At 36.8% G+C, this 18,850-nt stretch overlaps 1 non-coding gene and 1 pseudogene across 1 annotated transcript; one reads left to right on the top strand and one right to left on the bottom strand.

The window, feature by feature from the left end:
• Positions 1 to 1,176: 1,176 nt before the first annotated feature.
• Positions 1,177 to 1,248, bottom strand: TRNAA-AGC. Its single transcript has one exon. It is a non-coding gene; the product is annotated as a tRNA-Ala (tRNA).
• A 13,693-nt stretch (positions 1,249 to 14,941) lies between these two features.
• On the top strand, positions 14,942 to 16,480 carry LOC105306806 (annotated as a pseudogene).
• Positions 16,481 to 18,850: the final 2,370 nt, after the last annotated feature.

Genomic DNA, 18,850 nt, shown 5'->3' with positions numbered 1-18,850 from the left:
AAAAAAAAAAAAATGAAATCTTGCCATTTGCAACAACATGGATGGACCTAAAGAATACTGTGCTGAGTGGAGGAAGACAGAGAAAGACAAATGCCATATGACTTCATTTATATGTAAAATCTAAAGAACAAAGTAAATGAACAAACAAAACAGAAACAAAATAGATACAGAGAATATTTTGATGGTTGCCAGGTGGTAGAGGGGTTGGGGGAAAGGTTGGAAAAGGGCAAAGGATTAAGAGGTACAGATTAGTTGTTACAAAGTAGTCCGGGGGATGTAAATTATGACACAAGGAAAAGAGTCAACAGCATCGTAATAACTATGTACGGTGTCAGATGGGTACTAGTTTTATCAGGGTGATCGCTTTGTCAAATCCCTAATCACTGTTGTACACCTGAAACTAATATAATATTATAGGTCAACTGTCATTAAAAAGAAACCATTATTTTTTAAAATAAAAATATAATAAATAAATAAATAAACTTAGCCAAGCAATGCTGCTTCCAATCAGTGAGACAAGATGGCTAGAACTTATTAAACACCACAATAACTATTTAGATCTGAAGCTTATATCATACTTTTAAAGAAACTCTAATTAAAGTCAGGAATAATGAGGCAAAGAAATGTCTATAAAGTATAAAAAAAGGAAGGAGGAGGACAAAGGGATGGGAAAAAGAAGTAGAGGGAGGCTGTAAGCGGTAGAAGTTGGTAGGGAAATTCATAGAGAACCTTCCTCTCTTGGGGTCAGTTTATTCTCGAACAGATGAAAAAACAAAGCGATCTAAAGAAATTTTCTAGTGGACTCACATTTGTTTTTGTTTTTGTTTTCTGTGTGTCTTGCTTTCCCTAGTACTACGAACTGTAACTGTTGTGATTAAGCTTGTCAGTTTGGTGCCTTGCTTGTTTTGGGGGTTCTGGAATCCTGAGCCAGTCGGTGCTTCCTAAGTCTTTCACCTTGTCTTTCGCCTGTTGACGCAACTCTCTGGGGTGGTGTCAAGGCCCTGAGGTCGACATGTGTCGATTTAAAAGGCAAATTAACCCAAAATACACTCGGTTTTTTGTGTGAGTGAAAAGCACTGTAAGACGATGAAAGAACCAGAAAAGAGACAGCGGCGGACGTGTTTCTGCAAATGACCCGCAGGTAAGGATTTAGAGTAAAAATAAGTTTTGAAAACATGGAGGTGCCGGGGATTGAACCCGGGGCCTCGTGCATGCTAAGCACGCGCTCTACCACTGAGCTACACCCCCTCGCGCTTGCTCAATGTCGGAGATAGTTCTATGAGTTGTAATTATTATTTTTCAATGGTGGCAACAGAAATTTTATTTTGTTCAAGCCTTAAATTTCTCTATACTGTAGCTAAAGTAGGCGAAAGAAAACTAAATGTTATACCAGAAGTCCCGGTCTGGTCTCGAGATCTCCCACTATGGGTTACCTTCTCAGATGTTTCTGGTGGAGAAGATGGTAATCCTGCCTGGCCAGCCCTACGAAGAGATCTGGGATAAAATCTCTCCGCTTAAAATGCTGCCATAAAACCGAGAGTATAATGCAGGGGGATAAAAAGAAAAAAACCGTAAACGCTGCCCTGGTCATTTAGGTCTGGGAGGGAAAACTGGAGGGGAACTGCAGATCGGCTCGAGTGGGTCGCAGCTCTTCCTGATAGTCTTCCCTGCCAAGCCTGGGGTTGAGGAGCCACGCAGCAGAGGAGAGTATCCATGACAAATGGGTCACTGAGATGGGAATTTATTAATGAAATTCATGGAAAACAAAGGAATGAACTTGCCCCTGGGCTTATTTTGCAACGTAGGATTCATTCTGATTACCATTATGGCCCTGAAACTTCCTTAGAAGACCAAAATACGTGCCATTTTATCCTAACAGATTCTCATTTAATGTTATTTTCCAGTTTCCCTCTGCCGTTATAGAACTATTCCACATACACAGGAACCACTTGGAGTCCTCTTGGAACTTCAAAGACCCTTCATTGGTCTGAAAGAACATCTAAGACTTCCCAGAAGCCACCTCAGAGGAAGGATTCTCGGACTTGTAGACTTATAATATAGAACACAAAAGTGATAGTTCTCACCTGGGAAGAGCACTAAATAGTGTTAACCTTGAAAATAAAAAGCTAGAGTGAGAGATAACGAGTGTTGATTTGACATCAACGAATTCCAATAATGGGTGAAGGCAAGGGTTTTTAATAAGAACTGGAAGGAAAATAATTACATGACTAGAAGAAAGGACTTTCTATGGGTGCTAATAAGCGGTTATTCTTCAGCTATTATAAAAAATAATGTAAATAAAGCCACATTAAAATGGAGTCTGAGTTGCCATCCTAGAGGAACTACCTTGCTGTCTTACCCCTCAAACTTTTAGAATGTTAAAACCGAAGGAAATAAACTTGGATCTGGGCCTAAAGCAGTACTGTGTCCCAAACGATTGTTTTGTGACAACTAGTGGACTGAATATTAAAGCCATGCTTTAGAATTAGCATCAAATGCAAGCTTATCTGCATCTATAGAAATAGAAATTCTTTTCTTCTATCTATGTAATTATTTCCCTTCCCTTTCTCATAAATGTCCCTTGCCTTCTCCACCAAATCAGAACACCATTTGGATTTCTGCCTGAATCAGTGCTTCCCAAATAGCTTTCTTTTTTCCTTTTTATTATTATTTTTTTATTATTTGTTTGTTTGTTTGTTTGTTTGTTTGTTTTGGCTCTTTAGCACTTGTTGCCTCTTACTTTGGCTTTTTTTTTTTTTAAGGTTAACACTATATGTGGCTGTTTACTGATTCTGAAAATGTCCCACCCCGCATCCTACAACCTTGCAGTCAAGATGTCTGCTTTCTTGTTAACTTTACAAATAGTTGCTTGGAAGATAATGTTGGTTTGACCCAGTCCAAAGGTTATTTTGCTCAGCTGAAACATTCCAAAGTGTCAAGAAGCAAGCCGTGCAAGGCAGTTCTTCTGGGATGGTGTCTCCAACTCCATTTTGCAATGGCTCTATTTATGTGATTTTTCATAATTGGTAGGGATCATGGCCAAAGGTATGCAGGTACTTAAGTGTGGGCAGTGGAGCATAGTTGTGAAATGAGCTCTTAAGTTAGAGGGTTCTCCGAAGGATTTAAACATTTAACTCAGGAGACAGCTCACACACATGCCCAATATATTGAGAAAACTACCAAACATATGAAGTGCATAACCCTACTCATCATATCTTTAGGGAAAATGAAAGCCAAGCAAGTGACTCAAAGTGGTGTACTGGGAATGTGATTTGGAAGTAAGTAAATTAATATCATGTTCTGAAGATTGTAGAGGTATTTTCATGTAGGCGCTCCCTTGATCCTTACAAAAAGCATTGAGCATAGCGATGGCTGGTATGAAATGAGAGGTTCAGTGATATTTATCAAATTGCTATGAAGTGTGTCAACTGATGGTCCTTGGCACCAACTCAACACAAACAGGAATCCTCAATTTAGGGTGCGGTGAAGATGGCAACTACTCAGCGCAAACAGCTCAACTGTGATACACTCTACAGTGAGATCAGTTCAGTGGTGTTCTAGCTCAATTAAGAGAATGCACTGCTATGGAACAGCATGGCTGTGAGGTAATCCTGGGGCAAAGACCCACTAAACAGTTCTGCTCTGCTTTATACCACCAGTCTGCTCCACTCTGCTCTGCTCTATTCCTCCCACTCTTCTCTGCTCTGGTCTGGCTAGACATCATCCATGTCTCTTCTTCAGCAGTTCAGCTCCAGACTGAGGGAAAACCAGTATTCACTTTTCTGTGTAAAGGGAAATTGTGTTCTCTGAGCCAGAGAGCAGCTGGCTTATATAGACAGAAGTCCCTGCCCCTGGTCCCTAATTGGTCCATCCTCATGGAATGAGGACTCCAAATCCTTGCAGTTTGGTCCAAAAGGCACTGTTCTGACTGGTCAAAATTGAGCTGCTCTGATTGGTCAGTGAAGATGCTGATGGGGGGGGAGGGGTGGATATAGTTGCACAGCTCTGATTGGACAGGGAAAGCCTGGGTCCTAATGGTGGAAATACAATTCCAGGAACTCCTTTATAAGAGCTGGTTCAGGTAGGAGGAACATAGTGCATGCAGGCAGTTCAGTGTAGGCTGCTCCCTGAAGTGCAGTTTGAGTGAGAGATCACTGTTCAGAAACAGCTGCTAGGCTCTGCTTTTAAATTTGAATCCAATTAGCCACCAAGAGCCCTTCTCGATAAGAATCTTTTTTTCTCATGGTCCCCAAGTATAAACCTGGATTATCTGATGGCAATCAAGTTATTTTCTCTAAATATCATGCAATAGACACGTGCACAAGTGTACATACACACACTCTCTATTTAGTGGATTATTTCTAAGTCACACCTTGTGTTAGAAGGCAGGGATGCAAAATTCAAATTAACAAATTCAACAAATCTCACATGACTATTACTAGTTACTACATTAGTTATGTCAGTCTACTGTCACTTATCCTACTGAGAATTCAGTGAGAAAAGCTACATTTCTCCTTCTCAGCTCTGCTTCCCTCTAGGAGTGAGTAGGCTGTGAGTTTTGAGTGATGTGGCCTTAGTTCCCCTTACTTTCCAGCCTGAATGAACAGTCCATAGAGACTTTCCTTAGTGAAGGGAATACTGTGCTACATTCTCATGTAAAAAGGCCCTAACTCCCAACATTTCCAATGAACTCCTCCTTTTTTGTTCTCTGTTGTTGACTAAATGTTCAACCCATAGGTATGGGTAGCCAAGCTGTTCATTAGTAAAAATATTGTGTAAGAATTTCCCTAGTGCACTGAAATTTTATAATATGTATTGGTATGGATCCTTTTCATTCATTTTGCTTGACATTTGTTAGATCTTCTTGTGGTAAATACTGGCTAGTTATTCACTAAACTGGCCTCTCTTCTTCCTGGGCACACAAGTAGACTACATTTTTCATGTTCTTTTGGAATTAGATGTGGCCATGTGACTGAGACTCACTAATGGAATGTGAGTGGACACAATTTTTACCTCTTCCAGAGCTGAATCATAAAACATTTTTTAGTCAATCCTCCAAGTTTGTTCTCTACCTACTGCCTTAATGAGCAGGCAAACTTAGAAATTATGTGTTGAAGATGGTGAGCCACACATTGCAAGGAGCAAGGTCGCTGACCCATTGTTTGAAAGAAGGTTCCTACTGATTAGGAATCCCTAGGCTTTGCTCTATGTGAACAAGACACAAATTCCTTTTTTGCTTAAGCCATTATGTATTTAAAGGATTGTTTGAGTTTACATAAGTTAGCATGATCTTAACTAATGCACCTTTTAAACTATAAATTCATGGCCTTCAATTCTGGAAAATCAAAAAATATTTCTTCGATAATCTTCTTCTATTTATTTTTTCTTGTTCTTTCTCATTTTCATTTTCTCTTTTCTTGGTTAGAATTCTTGTTGATTGTCGAACTACCTGGAATCATCCTCTAATTGCCTTATCTTTCCATTTCTTTGTCTTTCGTTTTACTCTCAGAGATTTGGTCAGTTTCAGAGAGTCATCAACATGTGGAACTTCCTCATGAAAAGTTCCTCCCAAAGGTCTGAAAAAGGAAAATAAGAGACATTGATTGCATCCTACCTGCTCTTCCACCACTCCAGCTCCATGTTAAGAGAAGAGAAAAGGGAATTCTTAGAAATTCCTATCTAGATAACTAGATATTTTTATTTTCGACTTGATTTGTCTTGACTCTTTTTCTGTACCTGTAAATATATTCAGCAAGTGTCGAAGATACTGAAGGTATTCAAATCATCCTAGAATTCTTCCAAGTAACTTCTCTATTATTTCTTTTTTCTTGCATAATCATGTGCTGAAATAACTTTCTAGGCCCTGGATGGAGCCACTCCTGCCTGGGGAGCCACATCAGCAAACCGAAACTTAGATAACTTTTATGTCCCTATAAATGTTTCATTTGACAAGAAGTGCAAATGTTAGCTTTTTCATCTCAAATAAGGTTAACTCTGTGGCCCCAGCCAATCATATATTTTCTATTTTTCTCTTCTTTGTTCTTTCTCTTTATCTTGTATAAGCTTTCTGCTGTCTACTCCATTTTGCAGTTCTCTAAAAGGAGACCGTCCACTTCATAAAATGTTAAACAAAGTTTGTTCATATAACCTAAAGTGTCTTCTTTAATCATTTTCAACACACTAGAGAAGCAAGAATTAGACACCATTTTGAATATAGCAAAAGCATATGGAGCTAGCTATTAGCCTTCAGGTTCCAGTAAGTTTCTATTTATACTTACCTCATTCTTCAAGGTTCTTTTTCACTTCCTCTTTCCATCATGTAGTGGAAGAGTGGAAAAGGCAGAATTTTTGGACCTCAAAAGAGGGATTCTTTGAGAATCTACTGGAATTCCATTATTTTCTCTCTAAAAATAGACCTATTTTTGTCTAAGGCCAGTGAAAATGAGAAAAGGGAAATAAGAGACCAGGATTAGAGAGAGGAAACTAAGTACACATTTCTGGGTATTTTTGCAGAAGACACAGGATGCAAAGTGGAAGAGAGGACGGGGATGAAGCCAAAGTCAGTACAGAAAAAGGGGCGGAAGTAAAGGAAGGAAAATAGAATAAGTCAGGAATTGTCTTTCTCTGAGCAAAAGAGCACATTGAGAACAGTTCTGGGTGATAACCAGGTAAAGGAAGTCAGAAATAGTGAAAGATAGATTAGGAGTTTTAGAATTCTCAGGCTAGCAAGGTGAGATTAAATAAATAAACAAACAAACACACAAATAAATAAGAAATCTCCATGAACTTTCCATCTTTGTTTTCTATTTTGAAATTGGAGCCTGTGAGTAAACTGTCAATGGGATTATAATTCAAAAGATCTCAAACCTTAATATTATCACTATGCAGCATCTAAACCTTTTAGCTCTGCTTTAGTCTCTTTGGAGGGAAGATTGGGACCATGAATCATGTTATCAGTCACATCCCTCCTTTTATAGCCCAAGAAGATGCTACAAATCCCAAGTGGCCCAAATCTAATTCATTAAAAGGTGAGCCACATTTTTTTCACAATAAAAGAGCCCCAGTGCTGATGATAACAATAAGAAAATATCTTCCAAAGGCTTAACTTTATTTCCAGTTTCAATAATTTCTGTAGTGTTTGCTCAGTATGCAAGTAGCCCAAGGCACATAGCCATATTTTTCAACAACACCATGACTTCCTTTCCTTGAGGAGTAATTTGCTAAAGAAAGAAAAGTAATCACAAAGCAACTACATCTGAGAATAATATCAAAAATATTAATAGTAACTCTAATTTATTGAATAACAAATATGCTAGTCATTGAATTAAGTTCTGTGCTGAAGATTGTACATTTATGTATATCCTCATACAATTTTCATAATACCCAAGTACCATTCTTATTCTCATTTTATAAAATAAGAAACTGAAGCTTAGAGAGTTTAAGTGACATTCCCAAGACCCCCACAACTAGTAAGAGGTAAAGCCTTAATACCAATCACAATAATTGGCCTCCAAAACCAATGCTATTAATCACTAGAATATATTGCTTTCAAAGAAATCAACCCAAGACAAGCAAGCCTGAACTTGTAGCTAGTACAATAAATGTCATAAGACACTGAGAGGATTTTATGAATTTAAATGGAAGTAGGGACAGTGAAGCAAGCAGAGAAGGGCATTTGGGACCTGGGAAAGCAGAATGAGGAAAATGAAGTCTAAATGGCAGAGATGGAAGAAACTAATAAAGCTTAAGAACCTAGTCCCTCACTTTCCCCAGCCTTTTCCAAAGCCTAAAATACGTTCACATGGTCATATATCTGCATAAAATTTACAAAAAAGTGTTAATATTGCTATTTTTCCATTCCATCTTCCCCAGCTTTCCATTTTCCCTCATATACAGCAGCAATGGAGCGGGATTAGGCATTTTGGGGATCCAAGTGAGAAAACATTGAATCAAGGAAACATTTAGTTTTAGTTTAAAGGAATATAAAATGTGCTTCAAGATCTCTTCCATATATGGTTAAGTAATTGCTAGTCCAATCAACCTGATTTGGCCTCCAATTGTATATCCACTTCCCATTGTGTCAATTTACTTTCTGTATGAGCCCTGTAAGTGAGTAATGAGGAGAAATGGTGTTTGAAATGCTGGACACTGAAATCTTACAGTTTATATACGAAAAAAACTTCAAGAATATCTCAAATTTAACAATTCCAAAAATGTGCTTGGCATTGCCAACAATGAGTTGTGAAGCTAAAAGAAACATCTAAATTATATTTTTAAAAATCATCCGAGCATGTGAGAGGAGAGGCTGAATTATCTACTTCTCTCTATAGAAGCTAATATTACAAACTTGTCATATGAAAGTTATAAAGATAATTCAGCTAAATAATATAGGAGACATCCATTATAGAGGTACATCAATAAGTTAATTTTTAATTTTGTTTTTATGATGTTTGTGGAATTCATCAGCTTTTTAAAATTTGTAATTTGTTTCAATTTAGTTTCTCATTTTAAATAAATACTTTCATATCTAATTTTGTATTCATACTTCTGTATTTTTTTTCTTAAAGATGACCCCCATTATCATATGAGCTTTAGGCTCCATAAAATATGGATCTGCTCCAACCACTGAATTAAGAAAAGAAAAATCACATCTGCTTCTTTTTGTATGCTATGGTTGTCCTTTGAATTGGGTGAATTCCCCGAAAACTTTCTCTTGGGTCCAATACCACTTTTCCACACAAAAAAGAGCCTTTCTTTCGCCACTCAGTCTCTTTCTTTCCTCTCAGGTATCCCTATAAAGTATTTTCTCTAGAGTTATGTAAAAACAAAAATATTTTATTTCATGTTTTGAAATATGTTTAAATATATGGTGATTATGTTTAAATATATGGTGATTAACATTATATTTTGAGATTGAGAACTTAAAGTTCTCATTCTTTCCTAAAAAAGTGAATAAAACTGTAGAATATCGATGTCTTTAAAATGCATAAATCTCACTTCTCTAGGTAGAAAAGAGCTTCCTAATCAGGTTTCCCACGAATCAGGGACAGGGAGGAGAGAGTTGCCTGTCTTGAGACAAGACAAGATAAGATTTGAAGAAGCTTCTAAGAGAGGGTTCCTGCCCTTTCAGCATAAATCTAGTGCTGAACACCATATTCTCAATATTTTAGAACATGGCAGAGAAAAACAGGAAATGATGCCTTTCTTTACCTGAGAGTCCTCTGTTCTCCATCTCAGAATACTGTGTTTTTCTCATGTTTTCTGTCTTTCATACCTAGTAGACTCTTAATTTTAAACTTACCAAACCCAAAACATTGTGATGTTGAAGCAAAACATTATGACTGACATAGGTACATAAGGAATTCAAACTTTGGGTACTATGATAGCCAAGTGGCTAAAATGTCGAACTCTAATAGTGCTTCCCTCTGCAGGTTTGGGTCTTGCTCACAACAGCTTTGCTTTCCAACTTAGCCCACTGTTAAGAGTTACTTGTGGCCAACGTGTCATTACTTGCTTAGCTACATTTGAAAAAACAATTGTAGTACCACTTAAATACACACCTTCCTTGTGCTAGGCATTGTTTAGCAAGATCAGGATATAAGGCCAATTTGAATCTCAGCATTCTGATCTTAGTCTTGACTTTCTTTCCTTGCTAGAGAAAAAATAATTCTCATAGCTGAGGTACTCCAAAATTGAAATAATTCCTTGGACAATTCTGTAACTACAACCCATGGAGAAAGTAAGTTTAAAATGACTTGTTTTCAGGGAACTTGAGCTGTCCCTAATAATTCCCAGTTTTGGAGTGCCTTATCTGAACAGTCTTCAACACCTTGTACAGAGCCTAAAACAATTTCCAGAAGTCCTTGAGTAGCTGGGGAAAGAAAAGCAGCACGATGACCTAAAATGAAGACAAGCTTTGGAATAACATTGTGTACACTTCCAATACCATTTAAACAGTTTTGTGGTATGCAAAAAAAAAAAAAAAACCTAAGTTTTCCAATTCCTTTTAAAAAGCTAGTGTAACCTTGACTCCAAAACCTTCCAAAACTGAATGAAAAGGAAAGACCAATATCAATTCATGTGTATTATTGCAAAAATTATTATTAAAGGTTGGCATGTTAAATTGAACATTATGTTGACCTAAACAAATGATTTTTTCAGAACATAAAAATAATTTATCATCAGAAAAAAAATCTATTATTAAGGTGTATTAAGACTCATAGATACAGAAAACAAACTGGTGATTGCCAAATGGAAAGGGGGTCAGGGGGTTTGGTGAAAAAGGAGAAAGGATTAAGAAGTACAAATTAGTAGTTACAAAATAGTCACAATGATGTGAAGTACAGCATGGAAATATAGTCAATAATATTGTAATAATAACTATGTATAATGCCAGGTGGATACTAGACTAATTGGGTGGATCACTTTGTAAATTATATAAATGTCTAACCACTATGTGTACACTTGAAACTAATAGAAAATAATATTGAATGTCAACTCTAATTGAAAAATAAAAATTAAAAAATACACAAATAAATAATAAAAAGATGTGTTAAAAAAAGAGACAACAGTCCCAAAATGAAGTCACTTGTGCTAACTCATATCACCAAACCTAGACTTAACACTTAACCTAATTGCAGTTTCACCCACCCCCAAAAATATAATCATAACCAGTCAATCTGGAATTATTGGTCAGCACCAGTGAGGTAATCCAACTGACAGACCCCTGCCATTCCCCAAAAGGAAGGTGACCTTGTCTGAAACAATCCACTCTTTACTAATAACTTCTTTGTCCCACCCCTTTTTTACCTATAAGAGTCTTTCATTCTGTATTGCTCTTTGGAACTCCTTTGTATGTGTTAGATGGGATGATACATGATTCATAAATTATTACAAAGCAAATAAGATCTTTAAAATTTACTCACTTGAATTTTTATTTTTAACATGAATTAATAGTTTAAAGGAGAAAATGAAATAATCTCAGTAGGTGTCAAAAAATTTTGGAAAAATTCAAAATCCAATGTAATTTTTAATTTATATACTAGTAGAATCTGTAGAGTAACTTACTGGATAACACTACATTCTTCGTTCTTTCTGTAAATATGCCGAAGGATGTTTATAGAACCTGAATGCTCATGCATTCACACCCCAATCCTGTTCCCATAATTTAGCTGTATGCTTACCAAGAGCTTATCATGCTTGCTCCAAAATCTACATTTTTGTTGTACTTGTTGCTGAAAATTATACAATTTAATTATTTATCAGGTAAACTGATAACTGTAAGTGCCTCTCAAAAGAGTAGCTTTATGCTAAGTAAAATTTTGAAACAATTCCATAAAAGCAAGTTGATGGAAAAATGGATGCTTTCAAATTAGGTGCAGGAGAAATAACTGGAAAACTTGGAAGAAACATGAAAGCATCTAAAATGATGCTGCATTTAAATTTGGGAGTGTCTAAACCTCACATAACTTAAAGCAACAGGAGCTGCAAACAGTAGAGACTGCATGCTGAATGTGCTTTAGAGAAGGACATCTAATAAACCAATGCTCAAAGAGAAAGCTATCTCAGAAATATTAACATCTTTAAAGTAAAATTACGTTTTTGTTTACAAATGGTAATATTGTCTTCCATGAAAAACCAAGAGAACTGACTTAGGAACCCAGGTTCCAAAGTTTCATGTTATCTCCTCTTGAATGTAATTATCATCCTCACAATTTTGGCCACTAAATGGTCATGTAAATCTTTCCATCTTATTACTTTAATCTGGCTCAAATTTCCTGGATTTGTTTGCTAGAAAAGGTGGTGATAAACTCACTGACTAGCCAAATCTTTATCTTTCAATTTCTACTTAAAAGATTTGGGGCTGGGCGCTATTTAATGAACAGTCTTTAAAAGGATAGAGTGTGTGGAATCACTTCCTCCCTGAAACAAAAGGAGCCTAGCCCAGGGGAATAGAAGTCATGTCTTTCATCCTCAAATAGTCTCTAGCCATGATCCTTATGCAAAGCTGCTGGACAGAATTTAAAGTGATTAAGTTAAAAATGATTTCCCTGCTTAGAATCATTTTGAGGAAAAAAACAAAAATCAGCTGCTCCATTCTGCCATCTCATGCTGGGAAAATTAATCTTCTAGAAAGCTAAGAAAAGGACACCTCCATAGTGCTAATGTCCCATGTCAGCATACATTTTCACAGTGGCTACTCCACTCAACAATTGTCTCTTATGAATTCATAAACCAAATAAGTATGAGAATAATCCTTCAAAATGTCTCCAATTTTTGAAGAGATTAAAATTTGGAGACATGAAGGACAGAAAAAAAGGAAAAGAGAGCAGGGAGCACATGAGCTGGGGGAAGAAGATTGGCAGCTAGGCACTACCTCTCCCCATCCTAATGAACCATGGAAATGACATAATATACATGTATTTGGAAGAACAAAAACATAACTATCCTTAAAAGGGAAAGATTTTTAGATAAAATAGACCAACAGGTATAAGATCAGAATGACAGAGAAAGAGCAAGGAAATTGGCTGTTCTATCTGTAGGCAATATGAAGTAAATATCCTTTTTCCCTCCAAGTATAGGAAGGGCACCTCTTACCTGACAGTTTTATGACCTATTCCAGTAGAAAAGGGTGATTCCTTCAGCTTAAAATATTCAATAAGCCAAGGTGCCATATTTGGGAATAGCGTGTTCTGAACCCCATTAGTAGCTTAACCTTGATTCTAAAAACTGCAAGGATTGCCCAAAAAAGGCAGAAATTATTAATAAAACACTACATCACCATGAACAAATAAGAAAGAAAATGTTAAAATCTAAGGATTCTCCACTCAGATTCAAAACATCTTGAAGTTCTCACACCCTTTAAATAAATATAAACTGGAGTCTATACAAAATACATTTTAAGTGTGATTAATAAAAATACACACACACACACACACACACACACACACACACACACACACACGAGGAATTTCTCCTTCCTTTTTTCAAAAGACTGGTGTTGTTTCATTTAAAGCAAAATATGTGAAATTATATCATTACTTTTGGATCTTCATTTTTACTCACTTTAAAAAAAAAAAAGTCACTAAAATATCTAGGAATAAATTTAACCAAGGAGGTAAAATTGTACATTGAAAACTATAAGACATTGATGAAAGAAATTGAAGAAGATACAAATAAATGGAAAAAATATACTATATTTATATATTGGAAGAATTAATATTGTTAAAACACCCATATTACCCAAAGCAATCTACAGATACAATGCAATCTCTATTAAAATTCCAATAGCATTTTTCACAGAAAAAGAACAATCTTAAAATTTGTATGAAACAACAAAAAATCTCAAATAGACAAAGCAATCTTGAGAAAAAGAACAAAGTGGATGCATCATACTTCCTAGTTTGAAACTATAGTACAAAGCCATAGTAACCAAAATAATATGGTATTGGCATAAAAATAGACACGAAGATCAATGGAACAGAATAGAGTGCCCAGAAGTAAAACCATACAGATGTAGTCAATTAATTTACAACAAAGGAGCCAAGAATATACAATGGGGAAATGATATTCTCTTCAATAAATGATACTGGGAAAACTGAACAGCAATATGCAAAAGACTGAAACAAGACTGCTAACACCATATGATGCAGGATGGTGCAAATTCCCCCAAGTAGAGACTCGAGCCCTACGTCTGCTGAGAGAGGGTCTTTGACTTGGTGCAGGAAAGAATTCAAACACAAGCCAGAGACAAAAGGAAAGTTTATTAGAGAAGGAATCATGCTCTACAGACAGAGACATGGTTTCCTCTTCAAGTAAGAGAATGAGACTCCAAGTGTTTAAGGAATTAGGTTTATATCAGTTTTCCTTTTTGGGTGTGGGCATTCAGCGTTAAAGGCATGGGAAAGTAGTTGTTAATAATCTCAACAGGAATCTTCCTGTAGGTTCCCCATGGTCTGGCCCTATGCTGATGAGACAGGTTCCCATGTCTAGCAGCATGTAGCAGGGTCTGAATGCAATCTGGTTTAATATTTTGTCAATATGTGTAGTTCTCATGCCTCTTTTCTATGTTATATGCACAAAAATTAACTCAAAATGTATTAAAGACTTGACCATAAAACCTGAAATCATAGAAGTCCTAGAAGAAAACACAAGGATAACTTTTGAGATTTAATATCAAAGCAAAGGCAACAAAAGGAATAAATAATAAACATGTGAGACTACAACAAACTAAAAAGCTTCTGTACTACAAATCAACAAAATGAAAGGGAGGAGCATACTTTCTCTTTCCACCAAAGACTGAAGACTGTGTTTCACTGGCTGGGGCTGTAGATAAAACACTAAAGATCTGTGTAGGGCAGAGCAGACCCATCTAGTTGAAAAGAATTCTTTACCCTAGGGCTGCCTTGTCCTAGGGCCATCTCACCACCATGCTGTTCTACAACCCTGCTCCTTCGTAATTGAGCTGTAGCACTATTGAGCTGTTCCATAGCTGTGCTATTCTCACAGCCATACTGTATCAGAATTGAGCTGTTTGCAACTAAATAAAGTTCCCTTCTTCATCACACCCCAAATTAAAGATTCCTGTTGGTGTTGAGTTGGCACCAACAACCATCAGTAGACACTCTCATATTAAATTTTTGTATATGTGCACCAGGAGAATATATAAGGATGTTCATAGCACTACTGTTCAAAAAAAAAAAAATTGGAAAGAAAGTAAATGGCCAGTAGAATTGTAAATTTATATTCACACAAGACCACTTTATAAAGCAATAGAAAGGAATGCATAAGTCTTACAAACATCTTCTTAAGTAAAAAAAGATCATAGGTGCATAGGACCTTAGGCTGATGGGGACACCGAGAGTCCTCGGGCGCAGGTGGGACACTGGCAATGCAGGTGACTGTGCAGAGGAGCTTCAGGGAGGGCAGGCAAGGGCTGGTGGCTCCGTGAGGCCCCATGAGCAGTCCCGGGCTGAGAATGGCAACCCTTGACCAGAAGTTGCCAGATGTCCTTCTGCAGAACCTGTGCTGCTGGATCCTAGGCAAGAGTGAAGCTGATGTAGCCCAACAGTCCAGTATGCTATGCAAGTTCTTGGCAGCAACTTTGCCTCAACTGTTGAAAGAGATGAATTTCTAGTAGCTGAAAAAAATCAAAAAAGAACTTATTCAACAAAGAAAGGAAGAAGATGCTGCATTGTTTTCAGAACATCACAGAAAATTTCATTTGCAGAGAGTTCTGAAAAATAAATGGTCAACTCTTTACCTCTTGTTAAGCCTAAATGAGGATCCACGCAAACAGCCAAACAAGGTTTCTGGTTATTCCACATTATTTGTTCAAGCATTACCAAAAGATGCTCACTCAACTCCCTACGACTAGGGCCAGGGTTCAGACTCTCTCATTGAACTACCAGGATCACAGCACCCAGTCAGCACAGGGCTCTAGCAGTATGGGAAGCAGTGGCATCAACAGTATAAGCATGTATGCCCTAAATCAGCAGTCCTCAACCTTTATGGCACCAAGGACCAGTCCTCCTATGAAAATCTAATGCCCGATGATCTGAGGTGGAGCTGAGGCAGTGATGCTAGCACTGGGGAGCGGCTGCAAATACAGATGAAGTTTCACTCACTTGTCTGCCACTCACCTCCTGGTATGCAACCTGGTTCCTAACAGGCCACAGATCAGTACTGGCTTGCAGCCAGGGGTTGGGGACCCCTGCCCTAAATGGCCCAACTCCCACACCACAATCTCTTCTTTGGAGACAGTCTCATCAAGTTGCAAGAGTCAGAGACTGTCTTCAACAGCAGTTGGGGGTCACGTATTACATGAACTTTAACTGCAAACCAGCCTTCTTTACAAACTACTACCTCAAAAGGTATTCCCAACACTGTCTCACAATGTGACAAGGCCAAGGAGAAAAGGAGATGCAAGCGGTATTGTGGAAGTTACTGAGGCATCCCTTGTCAGAGATATTTTATGCATATTCCAGGGCATAGATAGCAAAAACATCAAGAGGAGCAACACTAAAAACTGTTACAAAGTGGATGGAAAGGCAAACCTAAATAAATCCTGGAGAGATATGACAGTCAGACTTGCTGAGTTGGGATGGTTATGTAATAAAACCAGAAAACACAGACCAGAGGAGTCTAGATCATTCATTTGGAATTGTAGGTCAGAGATTTTGTGCTGCCTTGCACCAAGAACTCAAAGACTACTACCAATTACTCTCTGTTTTGCACTCCTAGCTGTAGTTAGAGGATGATCAAGGTGTGAATTTGGGCCTTGAGAGTAGCTTAACAATCCAGTACCTCTTGGTTTGGACATATGGTCCCAGGATAAGACTGAAGACTCTTGCAGCCCTGGTGGGCCACTGCCAAGGAAGGAAAGGAAGTAGGCTGGCCTCAGCTGTCCATGCCTACACAAAAACGGATACCTATATATGAGGTCATTGGTGCAGCATATTTTCGGCTTAGTGTCACATGCCATCCTGAGCTTTCTTTACTGTTGGATATACAATGGGGAGCTAGAGGACACTTACCACAAAGTAAAGAATGCTACTCAATTCTCAGACTCGAATTTAAGAAGCTTGGGCACTCAATTACTCTTTCGTTTATTTTTCCCGCCATTACTATTTTTTCTTAAAAGTAATACTACGACATCTCATTTGAATGCCACGCATATTTTATATAGTGCTTTGAAAGACAGTTACTTCATTGATATCTGCTGAGAGCTGTATTTGATTAGGGGGAAATTTTTATCCCAAAATTAATAGTGAGAAACTCAGCAAGGTCAAATCACTTGTCCACATGTACTAGCAATAGCAAGTTGATGTCAAAGCTAGGGCTAGGTCTGTTAAGAATTTGTCCAGTTTTCCTTGCAGAACAAGATTACATGTTCTGTTGCTTTGTGTGATTACTGTATAAACTAAACTCATTTTGATTAACTATGGTGCTAACAATTTTAATAAAACAAGTTATTTGTAGATGTACCTATTAAAATACAGGTAGTTCTGCTCTAACGCAACACATTTCTAAAAAGTCACTGTGATATGGGAAACTACAAAGTCAAAACCACAGGACTTCCAACAAAAAGTAGAATGAAGGGGCACCACACTCAAAAACCTTGTCAGTGACATTAAATTTAAAAAGAACTCAATAGAAGTTGTAGCATAATTTTAAACACATTAAATTGTTAAGATATATGTAAATTCTAGAATAAATGTGGCTTTTACCTTGAAAAAGCTCAGATGTTGGCCTGTGGACATTGGTCAAAGGGGACTTATCTAAAGTGCAGCAGGTTGTAGCTGCTGACACACACTATGGATTAAGGTAGCTGGTATGGATAGATTACTGTTTCTCATGGTTGAAATTTCACTTAAGCAATCACAAAATTTGTGTTATGCTCAAATTGTTTCCTAGTTATTTGTGCTATAACAAATTGTTTTAGAAACAAGCATGACAGCAGAACCAACTGTATATGGTATTGTTTTGTGGGTGCTTTCAAAAGACATAAGTGGCATTCTACATGTACATGTGTTGTGCAAGTTGCTCGTCTTGTAGCCCTTTCCATGGCAGTGTTATAGCTGTACTTTAATACTGCATATTATTTTATTATATGGATAAATATTTTACTTAGCAACTCTCTTCTTGATGAAGATCATGTTCTTTGTAGTTTTAAACCTTACGAACATTATTAAAATGAACATCCTTAAGAAAAAATAGATTATAAAGATTGATATTTTTATAAAGCTCAAAAGAAGTAAAACTGAAAAACATGTTGAGGGATACACACATGGGAAGGGATTTTTAAAAAGGAAAAGAAAACCTGATTAATGGGATAAAATATTTGTAAATCATATAACTGATAAAGGGTTAATATCCAAAAATGTAAAAAGAACTCATACAACTTAACAGAAAAAAATCCAATTAAAAAATGCACAAGGATTGAAGACATTTTTCCAAAGAAGACATACGAATAGCCAACAGAACATGAAAAGGTGTTCAACATTACATAATAATCAAGGAAATGCAAATCAAAGCCACAATAAAATATCATCAAAGGACTGTTACAATGGCTATTATCAAACAGATAAGAAAGAACACGTGTTAGCAAAGATGAGAAGAAAAGGGAATCATTATTCACTGTTAGTAGGAATGTAAATTGGTGTAGCCACTGTGGAAAACAGTATGGAGTTTCCTCAAAAAATTAAAAATAGAACTACCATATGACCCAGCAATTCCACTTCTGGGTATTCAACCAAAAAAGTGAAATCACTATCTTGAAAAGATATCTGCACTCCCATGTTCATTGAAGCATTATTTATAATAGCCAAATATGGAAACAGCTAAGTGTCCATCAGTGAATTATTCAGCTATAAAGAAGGAGGAAATCCTGCCATTTGTGACAACATGGATGGAACTTGATTCATTATGCTAAGTGAAATAAGTCAGAGAAAGACAAATACTGTATGATTTTAGTTTTAATATGGAATCTAAAAAAAAAATCTCATAGTTACAGAGAACAGATTAGTGGTTGCCAAAGGTGAGGGGTGAGGGCGGGAAGCAAAATAGAAATGAAATGAAATGAAAGTTGTCAAAAGGTACAAACTTTCAGTTATAAGACAAATAAGTCCTAGGGATATGATATACAGAGTGGTGACAAAAAAAAAAAAAAAAATCAAAAGCTATCCCGGCAAATTGAAGAAGATTGCATCTATGCTTCTACTATATCCTAAAACTAAAAAACAAATGTTTTCTTAATTGAATCAAGATCATCTATGTGCATCCAAAGCCAACATCATATTTAAGGTATAATCTGTAGTCAGTCTAGTCTAATCAAGTATAAAAACAATGA

This window comes from Pteropus vampyrus, unplaced genomic scaffold, assembly GCF_000151845.1.
Source record: "Pteropus vampyrus isolate Shadow unplaced genomic scaffold, Pvam_2.0 Scaffold461, whole genome shotgun sequence".
In the NCBI taxonomy this organism is placed as follows: domain Eukaryota; kingdom Metazoa; phylum Chordata; class Mammalia; order Chiroptera; family Pteropodidae; genus Pteropus; species Pteropus vampyrus.
This window is presented reverse-complemented; position numbering and strand designations above follow the sequence as displayed.